Here is a 20611-nt window from a genome sequence, read left to right as displayed (position 1 = left end):
CCAAACCTAAATTGTGAATAGGAAACGTGCTTTTGTACAAACCGTGAAATTTATCATTTATAACAAAAAGTATTAATAAATCAGAATTAATGTAGCTTATGCAAAGTAGCGCTAGATTTTTGGTTTATGTATCATTTGATAAGGGAAACCTAGAACTTAGTTAAAATTAATGTTGCTGCAAAAATATATCCATTATTCGCACTTTTTTCAATGTAATTTTTGTATAAAAAATGAATAAGTTGCCTGTCGAAATTTCATATAATGTAAACAAGTAAAATATATGTTTAACTTGTTTTTGTAAATCAGCTCTAATGATTTGAATCTATGTTTATGCGGATGTTCAAACTCACCCTATTGCTTAACTCCACATGATCTACAAATTATATAAAAATATGTTAAAACAAAGTTTTAGTTTTAGTTGCCTATATGATGCTTATAGTTAAAATAACTTGTTTTCACATAAAACACAAACAGTTTTATTACTAACAATTACTATTGTACTTTTACAATTTTATTCTAAATTTTTGTAAAAGTACTACAGTCGCAAACCCAGTGCAATGTGTAATTTTTTTGATATAAAATTTCAAATATAAATTTAATAAGCCTTTCTCGTTTGCAATGCAAAATTTAATAGAAGCAAGTATAACACAATTCACGTGACTTTTCAAAGTCCATTAAAATACATGCAAATGGTTTCAGGAATTATTACACACACATTATGCACACTTAAAAACAACCTTGTTTCGAAGAATATTTCAAGGTCAAAGTAGCAAAAATTTGATGTTTTCAAATACATAGTAAAACAAAGCAATTTGATCCAGTTATATTAATTGTTCTCCTTTTGTTTGCTTATATGGTTTTATTTTATCCATTTCTTTTCTTCACAAAATGCTAAAAAGGATTTCTAGGTTAAAGCAAAAGGTTTAAAATGGAACAAAGAAAAAATTGCAACAATAAAGGTATAAACGTTATTTTATTGATTTTTATTTAAAATGATTTTGCAAAGAATTTATCTATATAACTATAAAATTTACATATTCCTGCAATTTTAATAGACTAACAGGTAATTATAAACAACTGCAGGTCCCAGGTACTAATTTATCAAAATAGTTTTTTCTCAATTTCAAAAAGAAAAGGTTAATTTAGTTTGGAAATAATTACAGTACGTAATTGTATTGTTCAAAAAGTAGATTATTTTAAATTACTCTAAATGCCGTATCTTCCAAGGTTTCTATTAAAATATTTAACCATAACTTAAATTATTCTTATTTAATAAAAAAAAAAACAAAATTAATATTCAAAATACAATTTTCCCTTTTTTATGTCAAAATTTGTAAACACAATTAAAAGTTTTACGGTTCAATAACTATTTACAATAGGTGCAGGAAATTCTTCGTATTTATACTCTTAGTGGTTTAAAGTATTAGAATGAAATATAATTTTTACAACTGACTTTAATTTTAAATGAAATTGTATATGTGTACAATTTCATGTACATATAATAAAAATAAATTAGTTTTTAAAGAAAAGAATTTTAAATCCTTCCTTTCCTTAAACAAAAAAAATTATATGAATGTAGCAATTACTACAAGAATTCCGATAAAAATTATAATACTACGTACATAGAATTTAAAATTACTATTGTTTCTATTCGTACTATACCTATATTATTTATTAGAATATTGAAATTTTGCTTTTAAAAAAGTGATCGAATTCGATAAAAAGTAATTAAGTAAAGACTTCTTCATATTGGAAAAACTCATTGATCATTGATCTTTGATCAATGAGTCTTTATTTTAAAATAAAGAAATTCCATATTTTTTTCCTTTTCTCGCAAAAATCCTAAAAGCCATAATAAACTTAATAAGCAATAATTTGAAATATTTTTTGTATTATAGAGAAAAATATAATGGCGATTCAAAGAGAAAACCTAAGAAGCTATATTTACTTTAGTTAAGTTTACTTAACTACTTAATTTTGGTTTTAAACTATAACCATACTAATGCAAAGTGAAAGCTTGTATTGTAGATGATGATTCCTTTTGACATTCAAAATTCACTTTATCAATATCAACTATGTTAAGTTCTTTATGAACTTATTAAACGTCTGCTATAATTTTGCAATACTTATAGGGCAAAACAAAATATTGTATAACATATAAAAATATAATATATAATAATAATATGAAATTGTTAGAACGAATACAGACTAAACACGTAACGTATATGTTAGTATTAATAGACATTCATATGTATATCAAAATATAGGCATTTCCTGAGGATAATAAAGTGAAATAAGAAAGTGCTTAATTTAAAAAATAAATAAAATATTGAATTAAAATAAGAGATCCCTTTTCGAAATTCTCATTGTTAAAGCAAATGTAGTAAAAAATGTACTTAATATATGTATGTCAGAGTATAAACAGAGTGAAAACAATTAAAACGAAATTAAATATAAAATTACCACATCATTTAGAATGACATAAGATTATGATTTATATAAGGAAGGAATGAAAACCCTATGATGTTCCTTCTGTTCATTTTTTCTTGTTCACATTGTTGTTTTTTTAGTTTCGTAAAATACAGAAGAAAACAAGTGAAAATACTGTCAAGTAAAAATTTTTGTATTTTTTTTTACTGTACCTACTATGCTTTACGTGATTAAAAAATAAGGATGAATATAGTTTGCTTATAATAATAATCGCTAAAAAAAAACAAAAGAATGTGAGAGAAAATGAAGAAATAAAAAAAAAACACAAGAACCCAAACATTAATACTATTCTATTTCATATTCGCCATATTCTCCATAGTATAAAATATAAAATAAAAAACAGAATAGCGAAAATCAGCTGAAAATTGTTACAAACATACATATGTACCTATATGAATACCTTAATTCTTGTGGATATTCCAATACGCAATATGTATAAATGTATGTAGATATGAACTCTACGAATCTCTATAAGCAATTGATTATGATAATGGTAACGGCTACGTTGATTACGATATCAAACAAAATAAAACAAAAAATATAAGTTCATGAAATTAAAAAAATGTTTTAAAGTTTTTGATTCATACTTCAAACTTTTGCATAACACATATGTACATGCATATTATGTAGATACTTTTCAAAAAAATTCTACACTAACACATTTCTACATTAATGTGATTCTCTTATTAATTTTCTCTGAATGTGTTGAAATATAACAATCCATACACATTTTAAGATTTATCTCCTACACATTCAAATGTTCATAAACCGATTTTCTTATTCCTATTAAAAGCTATTTTCGAAAATTTATTTTTACTGTTATCTCGCTTGCACTAATAAGGAAATTTCTACATACTTTATTATATCAGACTAGAAATGGGCGGAGCTTGTACTTATTTATTGTGTAAATTTCGTTTTTAAAGAGCTTATAGATGATGTGTATTTCGCAAATTACAATACTTAAGCATTTTATTTTCGAAAGAACAAGAGAAAAAGACTTTTTACACTAAACATTTTTTTAGTTTTGTTTTCGTCATTTTTATTAGTGAAAAAAAACATATTTAAGCGTATTCCATAGTATACACATCTGTATGTAGATTTAAATATAAATATATACATATGTATATGTATGTATATATATCATGCAAGTTTATGTTTACTTTATGACATTAGTTAACAGGTTTCCATGTAATTTCAAAATTTAGTTTCAAATACGTGTATGTGTATATACAAAATACGGACAAATATTTATAATAGCGACTGTATGAATTCGAAAACTACAGCTAATAATTCAATATTACAATAATTGTGATAAAATTAAATAAAAATACATAAATGCCTAGCTAACAATATGCGTACATATGTACATACATATGTTATAATGTAGGTTTACTTTTTTTAAAATTACTGAAAATAAATATTATTAAGTTAAAACATATGTATGTATGTACAAATACATTATTATGCACATTGCTTTGAGTTGTTTTAAATACGAAAATATAATTACACATTTATGTGTGCATGTATTCATGATGTGCTTTGCAAAATTCATAAACACGAATTAGTGGTTATCTTTTATCATTTTGAGAATATGAATTGTAAATTAAAATCATTTTTGCACAAATGTATACATACGTATAATTATTCATATATAATAATTGTGTATATATGCATGCACACATATTGTGGAGTTCTACTTTACAAACATCATAATAAAGTAATCTGTTCTAATATTCAAATCCATACTTACATATGTATGTGTTTGTGTATAACCAAAAAAATCCGAATCAAAATTATTCATTTATGCATGTACATAAGTATATCCATAATGCATACATATGTATTTACTTATTTATATAAAAAAATCCTTAAGTGTATACAAGTATTCGCATGAATGATAGGAAAAGATTTATGGTTTGTATTGCGTATCCATACATATATCGCAAGTATACAATACCTGTACACAAACATACTTTTATAAATAATATAATTTATCGAGTAATTCATAAGGACATAAAATGAATAATCGCTTAGATTATTTAGTTTATCAACAATTTTCATAAAAAATACACACAATTATACCTATAGAGACTAAATAATAATAAACTATTATTAGTATAATTAATAAAGTGTAATACAAAATATATTTGTGCTGTAAAATCATATAAGCACATACAATTGTAATAGTATGAATTTATTATTTTAGTTTTTATATTATAAATAAATATATTATAAATAAAAATAATTATGTACATATATAATAATTGATATCAAATAATTATCATTATTCAATTTCATTTTATATAATTTTAACTACTTACATACATATGTATATTAAATAAGTATATATGCATGTGTTTGTTTTCAAAGTTTATTAATAATATTTATTTATATAAAGATGTCAGTTAAAACAAAATATTATTTTATGTCCATATGAATCAAGGAATAAATTATTATTTAAAATAATTGTAGCGTTTCATTTCAAGTGTTAACTTGTTATACATTTGTACAAATCGTGCTAAAAATCAATCCGCAAGAGAACATTTTATATTTGATTATAATTGCATAACAAATAAAAATTTAGAATAATAATTCTTAACTGTGAATATTGCATTATCAAGTAGAATAAAGAATTATACAATAAAGAAATAAGACAAAAATACTAGGTGTAAAAAATATAATTCGAAAAAACATAAATTACTGTTGCCGTTTCAATTTAACAAAATTTAAAGTACCTATACCTACATATGTACATGTATACACGCATACGTACATCTCTATGTACTTATAAGTAAAAAAAGTAAAAAACATAATATTAAAAATAATAAGAATAATAAAAATATAAAAACAATTGAAAAGCCCACAATCTAATATATAAAATACTTCAATAAAGTAATAAAGTCTATCAAATAAACTTTCAGCAAGTAAACAAAATTCATTTTTTTCTCTTCTTTTTTATTACTATAAATATATTTTTATTTTATATTTATTTCGATTTTTTTTCGATTTATTATTTTTTATGTATGCGCACCACTACGTGGTGTTAGCAGCGCTGGTTTTTTATTTATGTCGTGTATACACTTTTTGCTTTTTCGTTGTTTTTGTCTTGCTTTGCTTTGTACATCTTACATAGTGTGTTATTGAATTCCTAATAATATTTTCGATTTGAATTATATTCAAGTAGTCAAACTTAAACGTCGGCGGTGAAAAACCACGTTTATTAATCGGAAATTTTATATCATTACCTGTAAAAAATTGACAAAAAAAAAGAACTAAAAATAATTTTAAAAAATTATGTGTACATATTTATGTACATGTGTACAATGATTGAGTGATTTAGAAATTTTAATGCAAAAAAATAATTTTAAATAAATGTTAGCAAAAAATAAAATATATACATATGTAAATATTTTTTAAAGTCATATTTTTGTTTTTTATTTCATATATTTGAAAGTTTAAAAAAATGTCTATAAACACAAAATAGGTATTAAAACTTTATGAAAATAATGGTACCTATTTAAATAATAAGCATATCGGTATTTAATAGGATAACAATTTTAAACAAATATAATAAATAAATAAAAAATAAGGGTACTTGTAAGTCTATTAAAATTAAAAGAACATAAATAACGTATTTGTTAACATCCACTTAACCTCTAACATTGTAATAAAATATAATTTTAGTTACTATTATATGGTGTACTATATAATATTTATTTTATTGGTAAAAATAAATAGCAATAAATTTTAACAATGTTATAAATGTCTACCTCCTATTGTGTAACAATTTGCGGAAGCAAGGACTTCTGCAGTGAAAATTTGGGAATAAAATTTATGAGGTGATAGTGTCGTAAAAAAAAAATTATTTTTTCATTTCTATTTTTATTTCTTATATATCATCTTACAACTATTTAATTGTTCAAATAAGGATAATTAAAAATCTGTATAATATGATATACATATGTATGTAATTGGTAATATAAACATTTTTTGGTATCCTTTATTAAAATTTTAAAAAATCCAATTTAAGTAATATAAAATAATTAATTTTATTATAATATAGAACTATAAATAAATTCTAAGTATTAATTAATCAATTGGGAATGTTTGTACTTAAATAAATATTTTTGCAAATTAAATACGTTACCGTCGCGTGAAAAAAGAAAATTAAAAAAAGAGAAGTAAAAAAAACAAAAGTAAATTTTACTGCCTATATATAAAAAAATACCTATTGAAAAAGAAAATTGAATAGTTTTCCATCGATAATTTCAAACAACGCAAATATAATCATAGTTCTGGATATAGTGAAGACATAAAAATAGAATAAATTAATAAGTGTTTTTAGAATAACTTGCACCTGTCTCAAAAACCATCATTGCAATTTTATTCTTCTATAATTAAGTGGATGCGTAATGCATCTTATATGTTTAATTTAATTTTTGAATAATTTTAAAAATAATATTTTAATACATTAAAGAATTACGCAATTGCATTTTTGTCTGTCAGCGTCTACGTACATATACATACATTGAATAAAGTTCAAAGTGAATCTTGGCGAAAGTTATCTTGGCGTATTTACATGCGTATACATATATTCATGTTACATGTGATTTTATTCTAACAGATTCTGGAAGATGTTTTCTAAAATTCTATAAAGTTAATAAAATTTACATTATAAAAAGTTAATAAATATCAAACGGCTTTTAATAAATAACAAGAGCTTTTGAAAAGACTTGGAAAAACCAAAATCTTGAAATTTGCCGCCTTGAGTAAGTATTTGCACGTTTACTTATTACTTTTTAGAAACCTTATATTATAAATTTTTATATTAAATATCATTTTACTAATAGTATAGCCTTTTCTATATGTATGTAAGTAATTTGCAATAAATAATCCAGTAGGTGTTGATTAGGCTTAGTGTGTAGGTATACAATCATTGAATGTTTTGGCTTCTTTCACGATCTCAAACCAGGTAAACAAACATTTAGTTTCTATAGAATGCACTTTCATTTTTGGGGGAAAATATTAAATGAATTTTTCGCATCAAAAATTTTCATTTTTGTATTCATTAAAATGTAAATTAAATGTTATTGTTTCTTTGCGAACATGCTGATTTTAATACCAGCCTTTTATATATTCTCCAACAATACAGGCTTAGATTTTTAAAAAGTGAAACTTGATTTTATGTAATTTCTAACATAATGCCGCGTTGTGTTATATTTGTATAAGAATTAAAAAAATCAAATTAATAGTCTATTCTGTATGGATTACATACTTTCGTTGTGTTTAAAATGTCGCTCAATGATCCATCGTTTTGTTGAAAGTCCTTTAGGTAAAATATTTTGTTTTAAATGAAAAAAAGTGTGAGTTACATAAAGTAGTGTAACTTTCTTGTTTTTAAAATGCCAAATTGAAATTTTTATATGAAATACTACAACTGGTTTTTATATTTAACATTTAATTACACTATAAATTAAATTTCTAATTTAATTTGCTTCGGTTATAATTATAGAGCATTATTATAATTGCTACTCTAAATCAAAACAGTTTTTAAATATAATAATAAACTTTTCATGAATTGTTCTTAATTGCGGCTCATGTATTGGATAAAATATTTTTCTTTTTAAAAATTGAGTTTAATTATTGGCTTAAAATAGCATGTTAACATTTAAATATTGATTATTATTTTCTTGAACATGAAAATATTTAATTGAGACTTGTTCAACTTTCAACTAAGATAAAATTGATTATGTAGACACCAAATTTGACAACAATTGGATCATTGATAATTAGCATTTGCATTTTATGGTCGAAACATGTTTTAATACTTTTATATTACTTATAGTATTTTTAATTTTTAGACCAAAAAGGAAAAATTTCCAAAACGATAAATGTATAAGTATATGTATTTGAAATGAATTGTACTTTGATATTAAAGTATTCGCCGTAGGAGCATGTATCTTTTTTGATAGATAAAACGGGTATATATTTTAAACACGACACGGATCGGCATTGTAACTAAATACTGGCTTACTGAAACAGGTATATCGCACAAAAATATTGGAAAGGAACCAGTTGAAAATATTTTGCAAATACTTATCGGTTTATCTTTTATTTAGTCTCGAAGAGTTCTTTAATTTTTTTTGAGAAAAATATTTCAGACAATAATTTGTCTTTCAAAACTTCAGATTCCTAGAAATTTTTTTAAGAACTATCAAATACATATGGAGGTTATATGGAAGGAAGAATTTTTGAAATTTTATGTAAAGATAAAGTTAATTTAGAATTATAGGCAATTACTTTAATTTTCCAATTAAGAAAACTTACCCCTTCGATAAATTTCACTACATTTTGGAATAACAATGTGACGATAAAAAAAACGTTGTTATACGTTGTTTGTAAAATTTGCTGGTAATAAATCTTTGTTCCAAAAAAGATTACTTTTAATAAGTTTTAACTTATTATAATTATTTATAATTAAAGTTCTTTAAAAATATTTTAAAATATTTTGTTAATAAAAATGTGATAATTTGGAAATTAGTAACATAAAATTAGTAAATTTAAAATTTATTTAGCAATAATATTAATTATTGGATTTATTTTAGAATAAATTTCATTTAAAACAAATAATTTAAAATCGTTAATATCTTCAACTAACAAATTTAATTAATAATTAAACGACACAGAGTTTTTAATAATATTATTTTTTTAATATTAATAATATAAGTAGTAAGATTTGATAAAATTAGAGGGGAAATAAGTAGTAAACTGTTTTTTAAAGCAAAGTTGAAAGTCATCAGTATTTAGCAAAAGTTCCTTTACTTCACATCATGTTTACAGTCCTATTAAGGAACTACAGAAGAACAAAACTCCATCTGGAACCACTTCTGGAACCGATCTACCACGAATAAAAATAGATTCCACAAAGTTTAAATTAAAACATACCTCAATAACCACTCTTTATAAAGTTTCGTAAATTTACTTAAAGAGTTGGAACTTTTAATATTCCCAGAAAGACTATTAAAATAATCAACTGAAATAGCACCATAAAATCTTCTAAAATGGGTTTTGCTCCACAATTAGTTAAATAACTTCTTATTATTCACAATAAGAATTGGCATTTCAGCTGCTAGTCTCTATTTCAGAATTCAAAATTTCTTCCTTCAATACATTTAGTTGCGTAGCGTTCTCTTTTGAAGTTATACGAAGATAAAAGTAACTTATAATTACGAACTTCTAATCTTTACAACTTAAAGATAAATAATCTGGGTTTAATTCCACAAATAGGTTTTACTGCACAATGGTTTTGCTCAGTTACATTTACCAGATAAAAAACCATATTGAATTTCACTTAAAAAAATTTGTTTTGTGTTAAAATTCCAAGATCCTAATTTTAATTAATTTTTCAAATAAATTAGCCAAAGACGGCAAAAGTGATGGCCAATATATTGCCCATCAACATTTTTGTACCCTTTGTATGAAAAGGAATAACCTCAGCACATTTGAAAGAATTTGGAAAAATACCACTATAAATTGAAATAATAAAAATATAACCTTAAACCTTTGATATTTTTGGAGAAATTTTTTTAAGTAGGAAGTTGTTTATATGATCACTAGTACTTACACGGTTTTTTATTATTTAAAATATTTTTTCACTTAAGCTTTTTGCAATATCAGCAAAATAGTTGTTGAACTCCTTTACGATTTTGCGTTCGTCAGAAATTATGATATTATTAATTTCAATTTCGTTAATAACGGTTTCCTAAGCTTTTTAACAGAAGCTCATTTCTTTTTACCGACCGCATTGTATACAATGAGGTTGATTATGTAATGATACCAAATTTTTTGGATGTCGAGTTTTCGGTGGAAACACACTTCTCCATAGTAGGAATGCGTACATAAGCTTCTTTTAGAGAGATGTCTGTTTGTCGGTTTGTGTGTGCAAGCGTGTATCTCAAGTTCAGCTGAGCCGATTTTGATGAAATTTTATATGAGTTTATCTTGAATATGGCACGGATTGGTCAACTTTTGGAATATATACCAAACCTCTGGAACTGAACCTTTTTGCGGGCCAATTTTACATTTTTACGCATATTTAAACAGAAACAATCAACCAATTTCCTTGAAATTTAATTTTTAAATTCGGAGTCTTAAAACAACGAATCTAAAAATTTTTTAGAAAAATCTGAGCTTGGGAACCAAATTGAGGGCTGATTTTACATTTTTTAAAACATTTACGGAACGGATTGATGGAATTCCTCGAAATTTGATATTTGAGTTCTGAGAGCCAAATTTACACTTTTATAGGTATGTTAGCTTGCTACGTTCTTTTGAATTTGAAAGGCATTTTCATAATCTTCTGTAATACTTTCACTAAACTAAGCAATATGCAATGGGGTCGGTTATACGCTGACCACATCAGATTTTTTTAATTGCCACTGCATTTACAGAACTTTTCCTCATAATTATCATTCTTATGCTTTTCTATTTTAAAGACAATTTTCTTTTCAACAGTTTTTTGAATTTTCAGGTTCCAAAATGAGATTAAACATTTCATTATTATATCTTATTTTATTTGAATCAGCATTTGTCAACCATTTTTTTAATTTGTTATTATTTTTGGAATAGAAAGCAGTAAAAGAGCAATCATGCATATGAAAATATATCGCATACACAAAATTATGATAAACCACAGATGGGTCTGTTTCTCAAGTTCTGTCCTCCAAACTTCAGGTAATTTTGGAAAATAATATATAATTTAGAATAATTTTTGAGCAAATTCAAGGATATATTATGATCACTTATAACATACTTATAATTTTGTGTAAGCGGTTCCATATTAAAATTTTTATCGCATTTTCTTATGACAAGTGCTCAATGCTCAATCAAAGTCATCAATTCAAGTGCTTGAATAATTAGATACTCTAGTAGGTGACTCAATGAGAAAATTCAAATCATAAGACGATATCATAATCATATAATCATTTTTTAATTTTAATTGTTTAATTATATCAATGTTCATGTATTCAACTACAATTCAATTTTTTGTTTGTTTAATGTTTAGTTTTTGCTTTTGTTGTTTTTGGTTGTCTGTATCGACATTATGAAAAATTGCAAACATAAATAAAAAGAAAACTCAAAATCTTCAACATCGTTTCTAAAAGGTTTGATTATTGATGAGCTAGATTTTGTTTACTTAACCATATATTATTATTGCAATACATTGTAATTAGAAAGTATGAGATCGAATTCGAAAAATTTGCTCATAAAATTAATTTAATTACAATTTTCGTTACAACTCAATCTCTTTAGTTTATATAACTAATATAAGAAACTAAACATAGAAACTCTTGCTTCTTACTTATATTAGTTATATAAAGAGCTAATTGAAACAATTTGATTACAATTTAAAAATAGTTTTTAAAATTACTTACTATGTTCACCATTTTTTTTACAAACTATCAATATTGTTCCTTTTCGTAAAATTGATACAATCCCTTTGTCCATGTATACACAAAGAAAACGAAGAAAAGGTATTTTGAGAAATTGCAAATTTTAATTTTAAAATGCTAAATTTACAAATAAAATCGTGTATTTAAATTTTACATCGAGGTTTACAAAGCTTTCCAGTATTAAATTTCAAAAAAAATTAAAATCACTTTAATGTTATTCTCTGATAATCTTATTTTTAATCTATATCAGTTGTATATTTACAATTTAAATCGTGTAATTTTAAAATGTTAGGAATGTTAGCGACGGTTGCCGATGCAATTAACTAAATCTTTCTAAGCAAAGCGAATTGTCGACTTTATAATACAGACAAATTATTATAATTGTAAGAATTAAATTAATAAATATGTAACTTTATTGAATTTTTTAAATTAGATAAAATAAAGGATGCTACCTCCAAATTAGCTTATCCTTGGCCCAGAATTCTTGATTGCTCAATATATTTCTTCTGGCCTTTAATCGATTAAGGGTAGCCTCAAAAAATATAATTTTTATTCGAACTAGCTAAATTACAAAATTTACATTACAATTTTTGACAAACTAGAATTTTTAATTTTCTGTATTTCTTCTTAAATTAATGTCTAACATTTTATATTACTAAATAAGAAAGACCATATAATTTTTATACACTGGTTATTAAATCTTTTTTCGGTTTTTTAAAACGACGACGTCTCACTGATTTATGTCAATCTAATCAAGTTAATTTTGTTTTACTTTTTACACCTTGCACTTCGTGGAGGGTATATTAACTCTGGTATGGAGTTTGTAACTACTTGAAGGAGTCATCTGTATATCAATATATCATCAATGAGTCATCAACATATATATATATATGTTGCTCAGCGTAAAATATTGCGTTAATTTAGACATTTCCGTCGGTCTGATCGCACGATAACTCAAAAACGAATATTGCAATCGACATCAAACTTTCACAAGTTGTTGCTTTTGCATCAAGGACAAACCTTACTGTAATTAGACTAATTTGCACAATGGGTTCGGGTAGCTGACATACAACTCAAAGAGTTTATTTTAAATATTTCATTATATTTCATTATATTTATAAAGGTATAAATATGAAATTTTTGTATACGTGTGTCCAATTACATTCTATATATGCTCTAAAAATTGTAATGGGAAGCTAAATTCATTAAACTAGGCAGTTGTGTGTCCAATTTTAGGTGAGATATATTTCTGAAGTTTTAGTGGAATTGCTTGACAGGTTCGAGTACTTGCCATTCAACTCCAAAAGCTAATTTTAAATATTCGGAAAAAGTCAAATTCATGAAACTTGGCAATCGTGCGTCCAATTATAGGTCAGACATATCCCTGAAGTAAGGTGCAGAGCATAATTCAATCGGTGTGTACAGACTTTTTGACTTATTTTCATTTAATTATGTACATCGTTTTTTACCCAATAATAATTGTGCATATTACACTATAAAATTAAAATTAAAAAATGTTGAATTAAAAATAATAAGAATATTTATTCTTATTCATAAGCACGAGTTTTGAATGTAATGTTTAAAAGACATTAAAATTCAAAAACAAATTCATTTTTCAAAATATAAAAATTATTTAAATTACTTTCAATTCAATAATATAAAGTAAACTGAAGTAAGTATTAAGTATATATACGTATAAAAATTATGATTTGCAAAAAAAAGTGTACTTATATATGTAGTCATATATGTACATAAATGAGAATTTCAAATTATTGCAAAACCCGAAAAATAAAATGGAGAAAAATTAGTTAAAAAACTTAATAATGTAAATTTTGTAAATATTCGAAAAATAAAATAAGAAGATCCGAAATAAGAAAAGAAGAATAAGTAGCAAAAAGGAAATTAACATTAGCCAAATTTTCAATTTCGTCAATATTGAAATTCAAAAGACATACCCTAATTTCTCCAAGGAACAACGACTGATTCCGTTTCAATCCAATTTATGGAGGAATTGGGTTGAAAATTTTAGGGTTTAAGACCAAATAGGAACGATCCAAAACTGCTAATCGAATTCTCGGAATGGGAGCGAGGAATATAATATTGACTCTAAGATTATTATCGGGTATATTTCTAAGAGATTAATACTCTGATATAACACAAAACATTCTTTGTTGAATGTAAAACTATAAATGTCTCAAAAGGGAAATATTTAAATTTTTAAACAAAAGAAAACGTGTTTACCGGAAATTCTAATTATATTTTTTTTTTATAAGAAAAGTTTTTTGCGTTAATTTTACATGAATACCATCACAGGATATACCATATACGTGTGAGTTTATAAAATATTCAGTCCTTAAAACTCTAAGTGAGCAATGCTACTCCAACTCAAAGATATTTCTATTTACATTCAAAAAGTGTTTTGCAAACCGTCTATATAACGTTTCCCCCACAACTTGTGATCAATAGTAGGTCCTAATTACTTAAAAGTTTTCACAATATCAAATTTTGAATCTAAGACACTCCAATTCGAAACAAAGCACCTGCGAACCAACTACAAACTATCATTCAGATAGCAAATATTAAATGAAAGCGAAACTATCACTTACATTAAGGAGGTATTTGGTCAACGATCTATATCTACCCTAATGCCCTCATTATTTCAAATACATATCATTTTAACCAGTCATATAAAACACCGCGAAACCACGTCATGCAATCTACTCAACAATTAACTATGGTGCACTCTATCGAATGCTTTCGAAATATCGGCAAATAAAGTTGGGTTAGAACCGGCCGCGTTGATTCCACCATAACATGGTTACAAAATTTATGTAGAGCATCCTCAATACATCTTCCTTTCAAAAAACCAAGTTGATTGAAATTTAAAAAATTAATGTTGGAGAGATATCTTAAAATTCTCGATCTAGTAGTTTTTTCAAATATTTTAGTAAAAAGTGGAATAACAGTATCAATTTTTTAACTCTTTAAAGCAAAAACACCTTCTACCTTCATAATTATTAACAAGTCTTAAAGCTATAGCAAAGTATAATATAATTTAAATTTATTAGAATTGAGTATTTAAAAAATTAGATTAATTAGAAAAATTAAATTAATTTAATTAGAAAAATTAAATTAATATCAACAGCAACTATACTAGTACCTTTTTTAGAGGAAAATTGAATGCAATCAAGTCAAACCCAAATGGTTTGTAAAGTAGAACTTTTCCCTAAAACAAGTGAAAATACTGCTTCTAAAGGTATTAATTTAAATTGGTAAAACTACTTTCATTCGAATATATCAACATTTTCCGAAGATTAAATTAAGACGAGGCAAAAAGCAAGTTGTAACAGGCGTTAATATAAAGCTCGAATTCGAGTTTTATTTTTCTGTATGAGTTAAGAAAAAAAATTAGATTTTTTGATAGCACGGAATTTACCTTTAACTTTTTGCATTTTAGAACTTAGCCGTTTTGAGAATATAAGGTGAAAAAAATTTAAATTTTATAAACTTCGAAAGACGATAACTTGAGAGGGGGTGGAGGTGGATCAAAATTTTTGATTTATTATTGTACAAATTTTAAATAACGGTAAATTTTAACAGCCATTTTGTTTTTTTAAACTTCATGCCGTTTACAAAAAGCCAGCTGTTACTTTAGAATATTAACTGCGTTTAGAAAATTTAAAAAATGTTTGTAGTTTTGTTACAATAAATATTCAAACAATGTCATTTTTAGGGCTTTGAAGGGTTATAACTTTGAGACTTTTTTTCTACGGAAATAAGATTCTAGTAAAGATCTATATAAATATATGAAATTTCAGTTTTTTATCTTCAAGGACGTAGAAAGTTTGTAAATACGTCCACAGACGGACGGACAGAGTGAAACTAATAAGCACTTTTTGACAAATTTTTTTTATTCATGAATGTGTTACAAGTTCTAAGAATTACTTTTATTAGATTATTTACTTTACAATAATGTTCGAAGCTCAAAAGAAAGTGTATTTATCACTTGCTACAGTCAAAAATATTACTTAATATAATGTTCACTGTTAGACGAGTTACATAAACAAAATAAAGGTTTGTTACTAATGTAGTAATAGTAATTATCACTATTAATATGATTCAGTAGTTAATTACCATTCATTTTATAAATAAATTAACGTTTAATAAAATATGTTTAATTTGATTGTTTTGTGAACATTTATAAAATTATTTTAGCAACTATAAAGTATTAATTTTAAAAAGAAATCCTACCTATTGGTTCATGATTTTGCCTCATGTGAAATTCTCAAAGAAATAATAATATAAGAACTAATTGATTAAGAAATAAAAATTAAATAAAAAATTTCTGAAAATTACCCAAAGAAATGCCATACTTAAATACATACATATGTTTGTACACATCTATTTATGTACAAAACTGAATTGATTTCCCTGGTTTTGATACCTAAAAAACAATAACCTAAAGTTGTACTTAAGCATAAGATTAGTAAATTTTGCTTTTAAAAAAAGGGAATTTTATTATGCGTTAATTAATACGTAATCGAAAGATTTCTTAAACATCACTGCTTTAAGTCATTTTTAAAACAAAAATTCTATACTGCTAGTTTTCCATTTGAAGGATTTTAATAAGGACTGAGGAGTCTTTAACTATATAAATAATTAATTAATTGAATTAACTTGATAAAATATCGAAATTTAATTAAAATTTGAAATTAATTGGTTTTACTTTAAAATTTTTTAATATTTTTATCAATAATTTCCTAATAAAATATTCGTCTTTGGATATTAAAAACATAAAAAGGTTTGTTTTTTATTTATTATAGGTTTGCTAAAATAAAACATTGTTAATTGTTACTGTTAAAATAAAACATTGGTAGACTGTTTATTAAGCAATTTTTAATAAAGAGTTGGTTTGATATATTATATTAATTGCAGACATTGTAGTAATTCAGTTTGTGGCAATATCTGCAATGCAACTTTTTGCTCATTAGATTTACATTTTTTTAATAAAAGTTACAACTTTTTATGACAAAATCACAATTAAAATTAGCGATTGGAAACATATTTATCTGCAAATAAGTTAAACATTTTAAATAAATAACTTTTGGGAAATTTACTTTCATCAAAGTAACTTGAACCTAAAAATATTACAATGCTATGGAGTGAAATGTTATGGAGTTGTAATTATTAGTAAATTGTATTGATAAATTTTGATAACTGATTGGTGTTCTTGCAAAATAATAAAATTTAAAGTGGTAGGTTAGCGTTTTTCTTTTCTTTCGGTTTTTGTATGCTTCGGGTCAGAAAATGGTTATATGCACTAATAAACATGGACAATTTAACTTTTATATATACTATTTTTTAATGGGAAATATTGCAATGATGCACTCATATATTAAAGGGTGGAGTAAATTAACCATAAATACAAATATCAAATTTTTTCTACAATTTTCTTTAATTCTTTAAGATATCGTAATTTTAATCAAAGACAATTTGTGAACAAGTACTTAGATGTTTTATTTTTTAATTGCTTTAAATCAAAGACTTTAAAAATATTAAAGTGCTTATTATAAAATCTTTGTTTAGATCAAATCGAAATTGAGAAACTTTTTTGTTGTTTTGCTTTACGTAATTAGCTTAAAAATTAATTTTATTTTAACTATGATCTTAACGATGAGTTTTGTTTTATCTAAAAAGAATGTATATACATAAGTACAATGCTATATATAGAAAATTTTCCAATCAAAGAATACTATAACAAGCTAGTACAATTTAAACAATTTTATTTTAATCTTATTATTGCATTTTTCAATAGATACTTATATATTTTATGCATAATAATATATAAACAGTAAACATAAATATTCACAAAATTTATCATAAATTTAGAAAGAAAACCAAAAAAGTTTCGTGCCAACTAAACTAGTCGCGAGCATTCAGCACAAATTCTTTAATTTTACTTTTCAAAATATTTAATAAGTTTATCTGCTTTAACTCCACAGGTAAATCATTATGTAGTTTGAGATATTTATAAAGATAATAATTTCGCTGTTGATTAGATCCAAATAGCCCTAAATAAAAGTTAGATATATTTCTAGTATTGTGCGAATGTATATCTATTGATCTGTTAAAATTAAGTTGTATTTCAATCTGTTATTAATTATTTTAAAAGCAATCAAATATAACTCCTGCTTACAAATATTTTCCAGACTTATCTTCCAGGATATAATCTTGGATAAAAGTGAATTATTTTTATATTTTTTTATGTACAACATCCAATCAATGCACAATTTGCTGACTAGCACCGCAATTACAATTTAACTAAATAATATGTGACAATATAAACAAACAAAAAATAGTATATATATAGTAATCCTTCTCAATCTAATTAACATAAACACTCATCGAATAACATTACCGTAGTCTTACTTGCATTCAAGCTCAACCTGTGATTCAGAGGAAAAGTTTTGAGTAATTGAAAATCATGCTTCTTAGATTTGGTATTGCAATATCATCTAAATAAATTTTAAACAAATCTCGTCCGATAATAGATCCTTGTGGAACCCGTTTCTTAATTAATAGAAAAGTACTTAATGAGTTGCCTATAGCTATACGACCTAAAAAACCTATATTATTATTTGAGAGACCTAAATTGTTTAGTTTCAGTAGTAAAATTTCACGGTGAACATAGTCAAAAGTGTTTTTGCCAGCCGTGAAAAATATTATTATTGGACAAAGTCCACCATTGGGCGTCTTCCTAGCTTTTTAAATATTTTTGAAATTACATTCAGAACAGGGATAGGGCGAAAATTTAATGGATTTGTAGTAGATCCGGACTTATGTATTGGTCTTATTATACTTATGTTATTTTGCTAGCGTAGGTGAAAGTTCTGGTGAAAAGATCTTAATGAATTTAGTCGAAATACCTCAAAAGTATTTCATAATTCTTCAATAAGACTTCAACACCAGAATAATCTCCCGGACTTTATCTAATTCCCATTAATATCTATGGAAAATGTATAATGAAATAACCTATTGCATAATGATTTGTAAACTTTCAATACCTACAAATTATGTTCGTCTAATAAATAAAAAAAAGACTTATTTCAAGAAACTTATTTCAATAAAAGAGAGACCGGTTTTTTGCCTATTGCGGACAAATTCGGGGAAACTGAGATGACTCTCAAATTTTTTCTGTGTACAATAAAGCAGAATAAAATCGAATAACTTTTCACTGAACTTCTGTAAAAGCATGTTCTTACAACTAATTAGCAACGCAATTCAAGATTGTTATGATTACAAAAATTCTATTATTAAAAATTGTTCAAAAATGAGTATACTGTAAGATTTATCCTAAATTTTTAAATCCTTACATAGTACTTCAAGAATTATTTAAGTAGGTCACTTTCATTACTAAGTACTTGAAGCTGCATAAATGTAAGCCCTGAATTAAATTGTTAAAGAGTCATTTTACGAATCATGGATTCGAACGATATCCTAGCGAAAATGTAAAACATAGTATCTATGTTTTATAACAATATTGTTGCCAATAGAAATTCTAGTTTTGTCATGAAGCTATTTCAATGCACTCAACCGGAAAACATTTATCCGGTTATAAATAAACAAAATATTTGGATGTAAGGCTTTTAAATGTTAATCAAAGTTAGCTGCGATTCTTTACTTCTATAAAATAATAGTATCAAAATGTTTATCGAAAACTTAATGAACTTGTTTTATATATAATTATTATTATTTCTTAGTAAGTATGAGTATAAGTGAACAAATTTTTTAAATTCGAATAATATATTAAAATTTAAATAATTTGATGAAATTATAAAGTAATCAGATAAAACCATACGGCAAAAACTACAACAAAATCTCATTACTAACATATTACATGTGTGAGTGGGCAAGTTCGTTGAGTTTTATGTGATATCTTACATAATTTTTTATATACATAAGTATATGTAATTTAATCTTACATCAATCTTCTTAAATTGCAAATAATAATTAATATTCAATTTTAAATATTTTTTATTAAACAAATTTCTACTAAATTTGAAATAATAAACTCAAGCAAGAGAAATATTCCTAGATACTCGTACGACTATAAGTATGTACATACATCCTTTTAATATAGCTAAGTACTTATTCATAATATTTTAAAATTTCAAAATAAGGTTAGTGTTTTTAAGTTCAATTAAGTGAATTGAAACGCAATATCAATTTATTCATCCTCACAACAATATTCCCATCGAATTTTTTATAGCGTGTTTTGTTTATTTAGAACTGTGCACAAATATAGTAAACATACCTTAATTGTAGTAGAAATACATCGAAGTGTCTAAGAACAATATATAAACATATATAAACAAGTAATAGACACAGATTTTTGCTGTGATGAAATATAAATTAGAAATAAAATGTTTTCCATAACATAAACATCAAACATCATCTTGTAATAAACAATATCAAAATAACTCAATAAAGCCGTAATGAGTGTTTATATTTCACTTATAAAAGTGTTGATTTTGATTTATAAATTTAGATTTATATTCTTCTAAAATATTTAATTTATAAAATCTCGTAAACTTATTTTGTTTCTGTTGTGCTTTTTCATTTAATTTTTTTTTCATTCTTTGCCAACCATGTGTTCTAAAATATTTTTC

General features: G+C 24.6%; 1 protein-coding gene across 1 annotated transcript in view; it reads left to right on the top strand.

The window, feature by feature from the left end:
• Positions 1-6657: 6657 nt before the first annotated feature.
• Positions 6658-20611, top strand: part of LOC129616400 (homeotic protein Sex combs reduced) — a 73299-nt gene continuing 59345 nt past the window's right edge. The window contains exon 1 of the mRNA XM_055532026.1: positions 6658-7259. The gene's annotated coding sequence lies outside the window, so the exon portion shown is untranslated. The remainder of the gene's footprint in view (positions 7260-20611) is intronic.

The sequence above is a fragment of the Condylostylus longicornis genome, unplaced genomic scaffold (genome assembly GCF_029603195.1).
Source record: "Condylostylus longicornis isolate FDR11 unplaced genomic scaffold, ASM2960319v2 ptg000194l, whole genome shotgun sequence".
In the NCBI taxonomy this organism is placed as follows: domain Eukaryota; kingdom Metazoa; phylum Arthropoda; class Insecta; order Diptera; family Dolichopodidae; genus Condylostylus; species Condylostylus longicornis.
This window is presented reverse-complemented; position numbering and strand designations above follow the sequence as displayed.